The sequence below is a fragment of the Rhamphochromis sp. 'chilingali' genome (genome assembly GCF_963969265.1).
Source record: "Rhamphochromis sp. 'chilingali' genome assembly, chromosome: 6".
Classification (NCBI taxonomy): Eukaryota; Metazoa; Chordata; class Actinopteri; order Cichliformes; family Cichlidae; genus Rhamphochromis; species Rhamphochromis sp. 'chilingali'.
Window position 1 is genome coordinate 32,829,005 of NC_137933.1, and position 9,272 is coordinate 32,838,276.

Sequence of the window (9,272 nt, forward strand, 5' to 3'; positions counted from 1 at the left end):
GGAAGTTTAAGGCAACTTCTAGATTTATAGGCAAAGATGCTAATTTCACTTACCCTCTTTTTTCAACTCATATGCTTTTGACCAAACTAGCTTGAAGTCAGGCAATGATTTACACCTAGCTCACCATTCAGCTTGTTACAGCCACTGTCTTACATGTGCCCTCCTAAATTCACTTATGTAGAACACTTGTCTTTCCCAAGGCGTTAGACAGGACGAGCGGATACACACACAGATTGCAAACTAGTGTTAATGATCGGCCTGTCAGGGAGAATCTGTATTACTTAATCTTGCGGTCCTGCTGTACATGATCAAAGCAATGCAAATGCAATGCTATATTGATTTCTACAGCATCCCTATTCTCATGCTTATATCACTCCTTTTACTGCTACTCAGTTTCCATGCACATCTCTAATCCCTGGACTGCTGTCATTAAAACGACCTGGAACACCAAAGATGGACTTTTCCATGTTTCTGATTTCTTGTTATTATTGAAGGCAGTTTGTTATCCTAATGTTTTTTTTTTTTTTAAATGCATGTGATGATATTTGCTTTTTTTTTTTTGCGTTTTAATTCTGGAAGAATGATGAGCTAACAATCTCTATAATATATAACATTTGTGCGTAATCAGATTTTTTTTTCTTTTAAATCTGTATATCTCATTGCAGATTTGAAAGATGTCAATTGAAGATCAGGGGATTAAAGAGGATGCAGAGCTGTAGCAGATGGTTTTTCTATGACGTGTCCTATATGCCAGTCCCATCACAATATCCATTGACATATCTAATTTATCATGAAAAAGAAAGAAAGAAAGAATATGCAATTACAGTCAAATAATGCTAATGATGCAGTTTTGGTCAAGAAAATTTAATTTGGTTACATTTCACTGTTACTACTGCTTGACAGCACTGAAACCAATTTAAGGTCTTATTCTTGATATGTGATCAGCCTGTGTAAACTCTCTGTCACAGTGAGACATGGTGATTAGGACAGCCGGTGGGAAATGAAAATGAATTCCTTCAGCTCTGGAGAGGCATTGTATGGAATTTTCACAGGTCACGCTCCAGGCGCTTTGTGTTTGCAAAGTAATTCATCCAACACATTATACCACTAATGATATATATCAAGAATTATGAATTGGGATGTTTCCTCATACTAGACTTTGAATGATATTTAGGTAAAAGACCAAAGGATAATTTTCCCTTTTAAAATTTACCACATGCTGTTGTTGTATACTTGAAATTCAGTCTTTGCTTTGCATTGCATAGAGAGGTATAGTGTAGACTTGGCAGCTGCCATTCTTATAAAACATGGTGAACTTAAACAGCTGTGTTTTTTATGTGGTCTTTGAGTTTTTTGTTTACATATTGCAATTTACAATCTTTTAAAAACTGGTTTAAAATTTTCTAATAAGATATGGAAAAATATTAAATCCTTCTAAAACCAACAAAAAACCCCATGAATATTACCATAAGTATCACTATCATTAGTCTGATATGGTAAAGTTGTTTGCAGAAGGACGCTTGCTTGCCTCTCAAGCAGATATGCAGCAACACTGCAGTTCATTTATAATCATGTGTATAGCTTTTTGGCCACCAAGTCACAAATCACCCGATAGATAGAGCCCTGCTGTGGCTGAAAGTACTGCAAAGACAATAAATCGAAAATATTTTAACTTGCCAGAAAACCAAAACAGCCAAATAACTTAAATCACTTTAGCAGTTATGGGGTTGGGTAACAATTGATCGCTATTAGGAACTTCTTCAAAAGTTTTCCAACTAAATACTAATTTAAAAAATGACAGATGTGTGTAAACAAAACTAAAACTTGCAAACAATAGAAAAGTTTAGGTTGCACAGCATTTACCTATGTGTATATGTCTTAAAGTCAGGTTTATTTCATCCTCTTTACTGCTGGTGGGGAAATTAGATTAATTCTCTTTAAAAGAGAACGAATTTATTTTATCAGAGGTTTCAAACAAAACAGAAGAGAATAATGCAGCACAAGGTATTATGGAATATTGTTCTTTATTGGACCTGTGTGACTAGAGGCCTGGAATTTTCAGAACAGTTATCTACTCTACTAACACTCAAACAGTGGCTGTACTATAGTGTGTGGATGGCACCCTTCAGTTTTCTAATTGATGACCACTGGGTACAGTCTGACGGAAACAGTGTGCTGGAAAATACACAAGAGGAAACCACTGCCAAGACAGATTTTCTATCAAATTGCTCTTTGAACTTCAAGCTTGAGAGATGCTGACAAACTTAGACTCGGCAAGGCAGCGTAGCACAGCGCCCCTCACCTTCCTTCCTCTATCCAATCTCTAAGACCTTGTGGAATACACAAAGTCAACACTGGAATCTAACGAAAGGAAATATCCTGCTGTTTTTCCTCACAAATGTGCGCAATCTCTGGCACACTGTGATTCAGTCTTAACACTAAATGGAAACAGTGTTGTTTCTTTTCTTTCACGCCACCATCTAGCAGCAAAACAGCATGTCAGACCACTTTCCTCTGGATAATTTCAGACATGAGAGGCCCATTTCAGCCCTCTGTTTTGCCCCTTTTGCCTGTGCAGCCTGGCCTTCATTAGGCCACCTTATTGGTTGCACATGGTCAAAGTGGACTGTGTGTTATCCACATGCAAGAGGTGCTGAGGAAATTGCTGAGTCTTCCGTCACGAGACAGGTCCTAAAGGTGATTTCCTTGGCTTGCTTTGTACGCGTGGCTTGGCGTCAGACCGGTGGCGTGGGGAATAATGGGGCTTAGATAGAGCAGGATCTTAAGCCTAGCAGGTCCACATGCCGAACAGAATACCGATATCTACATTGGGCCAGAAATGTAACCCCAAGGGATCTCTGATGCCATCCTATGGGAGATTAGCTTTGCCTTTCTTAATTCACTAAACTAATAATATTCTCACAGAGAGAGAGAGAAGAAAAAAAACAAGATTACACTCTGAGACACTGGCTACTGTAAAGATTACATGTGGCGGGGTAATTCACACTTACAGGAATGCAGAGTTTTGGCTTTCACCTTGAAATAGAAGCTAAAAAAGTAGAAACAGGACAAAACTTTTTAGTCACTGTTTCCAATGTTGTTTAAGATTTTATAAAATAATAGATATGTTTACTGAAATATCACCTTTTTGAGTAAAATAAATAAAATTGTATAGTGGTTTGGCACTTAATTGTCGTGTAAAACCAATGCAGTAACCTTCTCTGTTATGATAAGTAACCAATGTTACCAAAGTGTCCATGTAGTGCAAAGTTAGTGGAAAGAATGCACAATAGGTCAGATGTAGATTAGTATGGTTTACGTGTTACTGACTGACCTTCTGGTTTACAGTAGTAGTTGCACTGACAGTCCAGTTTTCAGCCGTTCACCTTAGTGTTAAGATTATTTTTTCCCCATTATGTATGCTGATCACATTAACACTTGAAAAAAGCCATACCACAATGCACATAACAGGGCATCTCAAGGCACAGATTTAACCACACATGTACACAGGCTATATTATTATATATTTAGATGTCTTTCTGCGTGTGTGCTCTTGTGCCCTGGGTAAAGATGAAAACTTTTTTTGGACTTGTAACCCCACTTCCCCTGCCGGTAATCACCCTGGAGCCCTGTAATCCCTGGCGCATGCAGATGCCGCCAGGGGAATATTACTGTTCATAATATTAATCTTCTCTCAAATTCCTTTCTGTTACCAAGATGAGGGGCCTCATGCACCATGTTCTTACGGGTATTAAGTGTGCTACAAGAGATTCATCGAGAGGTAGATTCTGACTCGTCAGGGATCAAGCCCAGCCTGAGGTCGTATCGCTGCTTTAAGGAACACCCACGAGCACGCAAAACCCATCTCCATATTCTCATAAACAGCCTGACATGAAAGACGCTGTGCCACAGCAGGGACTCAAATCCACACCCAACCTACATGAATCATGTCAGCCTGATCCAGAGCAGGGTTAAAGCCTCTTTAAGGTGCTGGGTCCCTGGGTGTGATACCTCACTTAGCGGCAGGTAAACCCCCGTGCCACAGAGCTGAGGAGAGTTCATTGTTTCCATCAGCTGATCAAAGGCAATGCACCGCCACCGCACACTTCTAAAACCACAGGAACAGAAATGAATAGGAAGCTGCCAGATGGATTTGAACCACTTTCCCATTCAGCTGCTGTTCATCATCCTGTACCTGGAATTTGGCATTGTAACATTTGTTGTACATAGCTTAGCACCAGGGTGGATTTGTGGCTTTTCAAATTGCCTCAGCACAACAATGCAATCATACTAAGCCTGAGGGAATTTATTATTTAAAAAAAATGCAAGGCTAATGACGACAATTACTTTAATTACAGAGTTGCTGTCTTTGAGGTGTGCATACAGATAATATTTAGCTAGTATGAGCTATTAGGCACTCTGATGACCCTTTTCCCAAATGATTAATTTGCTTCCCTCATTTCTATGCTGATGATGTGCATCATCACATGATGATATATTTTTAAGAAGCACACAGGAGTTGAGAAGCCAGTCTTGCATACGAAAGCTTCATAGTGCACTTTGTGTTGATTAGCGAATGCTTCTCTTTAAACTCTCCCTGTGAAGTCTGAGCAGGTGTGGAATTGGATGCAGCCCACTGTGTCACCGGGAGTATTTATGCAATCAAGAAGCAAGCAGGCAGAGGTGCGGTGGTGCCAGTGGCGTGTGAAATCTGCAGGCAAGATTGACACTTGGATGACGGATACCTGTAAAATACATTCACGCCTCGGAGAAGGGAGGATTATTTGTCTAGAGTTCTACAAAACACTCAGTGACACTACTGAGGATTCCATCCTCCCCCTACAGTATAAGACAAGAAACTGTCTGAAGCTAGAATGAGTTAAAATGAAGAGAAAGCCTTCCACCACGCCATTGAGATCTTTTTGATGTCTGCGAAATGCACATTCAATTGTAAAGGCAGCGCTGCATGTAAAACTGTTTGCTCAGTTCCCTGAGCAGAACAGTCAAACTGAAAACTTGTAATGGAAAGTCATTCTCTTGAAACACTGAGCCTTTGCATGCCAGGTGTTTATGCACTGCCTTTACAGGAGATTGGATGGAAATCTACATTATTTCTACATTAGGTATCTTGATGGCTGTCCTGTAGAGAAGAGAAAACAACGATGGAGGACTTTGTAATGCAACATATTGATCAGTGTTAGCTGTGTTTCTGTATCGTTCTCCTGTCAGTGTTGTTGGGTGTTATGACCCTCAGCTTCCCTCTACAGGATAATTAGTCGCCATAAACTGTTCTAAGGTCACCTTGCGATGGGCTGGCTATCCCTGTGGAGGTGACACTGTCAGGGTGTTACCTGGCAAATGCAGACTCGTATCTTAACCTTGACCAAAGAAAATGTATTTTCTAGTATTTAAAGATTTCCAATGAGGTCTGAGGCTATAAGGCCTCTGGGATTTTACAGTCCAACCCCCCCTTCCACCCTGCTTATAGTGCTGCCTGCCCTGTTAACTATCAGTATAAATGCAGACCACCAGCCATGCATTAAGTGCATAATTATTCCATTTCCAAGATAAATCTGGTGTATAGTGTCATATCCATCACTGCTGTCACATCGTACATGGAGAGTAGGGCACTAAATGAAAGTCTTTTTTGCTCATATGCACTTCTATATAGTCATCAATTTTGAGCAGTCTATTCATTGTTTGGTGTGACAGACATGAGCTAATAATGAATGATCAAGCTATGCCCCTCAAACAAGAACAGCCACTATAAGTATCCACAGGCACTAAGCAAAAAAAAGGGGGGTTGAGGGGTGTCATTCCACAACACAAACAGAGCTAGATAGGCAATGCTCTTCCACATTAGCTCTTATTTTTTTCAAGGTTGCTGTTCTGGCAATGAGGACATTGTCAGAAATTTGTAGCGATCAATATTTGTATGTCTGATCAAGAGAAGGACCAATATACAAGTGTTAACAAAGGGCCTAGGCCATTGCAACGTGGGTTTACAGCTTGTATACACTCGGATATGATGCGAAAACAGTGGTTCAGTCTTCAGATGGGTGCTCAAAGAAGAGCTCTGATCCTTGTCCCTGCCTTGTTTCACACTAAATAACATTGCTTGTTCACTCAGGACGGACATGGAAAAGAGATTTAGGGCTTGACCATGGATTGATGTTTTTTTTCCCGTTTATTATGTGTCATCGCGTTTAACATGGGATTAGACATGTAACTGCTGAAATAAAGCTGAAGGAAGGATTCAACGCTGATTGGAAGCAAAGAAGGTTATGTGATGTACATAACAAGAATATTTGGGCAATATTGGGGTTATTTTGAAATGCTTAGTTACTAACAGCAATCCAAAAGCCACTGAAATCACATTACTTTTCACTGGGAGCTTTGATGTGGACATACTCCGAACAGTCTGGCATTCAAGGGTGGAGAATGAAAATAATCACTGTTGCTTACAATATATAAAAAATGCAAAGAAAATAAACTGCTAGCCTTTATAAATATGATTTTAGGATATCTGGAATTTCAGTAAAACCCGCTATGATTTAACAACAGCTGAACACATCATCATATCTGATATAACAAATGTGAAACAACCTTTGGTTAGTGGGTATTAGTCTTTCTCAAAATGCGTATTTGAAGTATCCAACATAGCTGAGGGGGTGTATGTACCATGTATTATGGATATTAGTTTAGAATAATGTTGGCTCCCCTACAGAATTTCACAATAGATAGTCCAAATGCTATTTCTGGCTCCCCAAAGATATGTCAAGTGTTACATGCCTGACTGCCCATGTTGCATTTTCGGTAATTGATTCTTTTCAGTGATTTTAAAATTCTGTGGCGCCTACTGGCATTGCATGTTTAAAAGGGGTGCAGGCATGTCACGCATGACTTCCTTCCACAGATATGCTGCTTTCTTGCAATTCAATCCAGCCTTTCTCCACCTACATACTCGTTCTCACCTTTTGAAATATGAAAGGTTTTTTTTTTGGTTTTGGTTTTGTTTGTTTGTCCTACAGTTAGAAAAGTCATTTGTAATATATTTTAAATATTAAAAATAAATATTTGATAATAAAATTATGAATAAAAAAATAACTGGAGATAAAGAATGACTGCATTCTGACTCTGTATGCAGCTCCAGACACACTGACTGCACTCACTTCACTGTTATATCTATGTAACTCTTGTCTGTATATAAAACTGAAAAATTTTCAAGATAATATCGTTTATTTTAGTTTCACGTGATTTTATACTTTGGCTTGTCTTGATTCAATTCAATTTTACATATGGACAGGCAGTTACAAAATGCATACAAAATCTGTGGACTGCATAAAACAAACAGAGTGTTTCAAATGTATAACAAAGCAGAAATAACATATAATCTTTTGCTATAGCAATCATGAAATACTTGAAAAAAAGGTTCCAAATATGTTTTAATGTGCAATAATTTATGTGTGTTTATTTTTGTTTCCAGTGGTTCTGCCAGTATACCCTAATCCACATTACACTCTATTCAGATGTGGTCTGTGATTTTTAGATAAACCCATTGCAGACCAAATATCGGAATAATATACACATAATAATATACCAACAAAAAAAAAAAAGACACATCAAATGTGGTACAGCCCCGCTATACACAGCCTGTATCTGTAGTGCGTTGGTAAACAACAGAAAAGTTATTTTAGAAATGAAGCAATTAAGCACATCCAAAATGAACACAACCCCCTTGTAAATCAGCACATGGCAATGTCATTTGCATGTCTTTGAATAACTAATCTCTGAGGGGAGTTCCCTCAGATGGAATTCTCAATGCCATGCGCTCTTTGTTTTAAACAAAGCAAACAAACAAACAAAAGCGTCCTGGCTCCAGAGTTACTTCAACTGCCCTCCCATTCGCCATCCCACCTCTCTCTCTCTTCCTATCTCCTTATCTCTCTCTCTCTGTTTCCAGATGACCAACCATAAAGGAAAAAAGCAACCAAAAACAAACTTTGTGAATTATAGTTCAAAAAAGAAGAAAGAAGCATTTTAAGCTGAGGCAGACTTCTCTTTTTTGGGATGGGGTGAAGGGTGCTTAATGAGACTCGCCATCTATCATGGTCACAGCATTTCTATTCATCCAGCTGATTGGGGACATGACAAATGAATGTGGGAATAAACGGAGTGTCAGGCTGAGGAGGGAGATGGATGTTCCCTCAGTAGGGAGGAGCAGGACAAGTACAGTTAACATTGGCAAGTGGCCAAAGCTTCTGGGCTCTATGTCCCTCCACTCATCACCCCAGGGGCAATAATCAGGAATTTCCTTCTTCTCGTCCTTCTGCCACCCTTCCTTTCTCTATTTATTAGTAAATGAACACCATGTCACACTGACACCTTCATACTTACCACCACATGTCTCAAATATCCAACCTCACCTTCTTGACCTGAAGTATCTGGATGTCAGTCAAATTAAAATCTGAATGCATTCAAACATGCATAAAGGCTTATTTTAAGAGATTTCTTTCTATAGATTTCGTGGAGCGATGGTGCAATGTAGCAAGAATGTACAATGAATGTTAGGAGTTGTACTAGTTGTTGTCTGGATGTAATTATAAAACGGACACAGCGAACATAAGCCGAGCCCTAATAGTGAATTGATTAAAGACAGTTTAGCACAATGCTGTGTTTTATTCTGCCCCACTGTGCTCTCGGCAGGAGCTGGAGGGGCACTGTGCCCATTGATGTGTAAAGCAGAATGAGCAGTGCAAAGGGTTGTTGAGTTCACACTGAATTAGACACCATTAGAAAGTGTTTGACTGACATACAGTAAGCCCCTGCGTCTTCAGACATTATTAGCAAATTCACTTTGATCCTATTATACTGTAGACAATTGTTATTCTAGAAATGAAGAAAAAATAATAACGTTATAAAGATTAATGCACCTCTACACCTCATTCTTCCATTAGCCCATTTTTGCATAGACCCGGCTCTCATATAAATTTGAATTAGTTTTTCAGTGATTGGAGTGCCTCATCTCGCTGGCTAAACAAAGAATTTCCACCGGATCCATTGAGATGAAGTTAGATTATGCATTACTGTGATATCCAATTTAATAACTCTGATTTCCTTTTATTGTTTTTTCTGTTTGCATTGTATTCCTTTAAGTGACTTAACCAGACTGGATGACGGGCTGGCTCAGACAGGAGCTGTGCAGCTTTGCCTACCAAAGACATACACATAGTTCACAGCATTGACTGAGAGCATTAATAAATGCTGGCTCT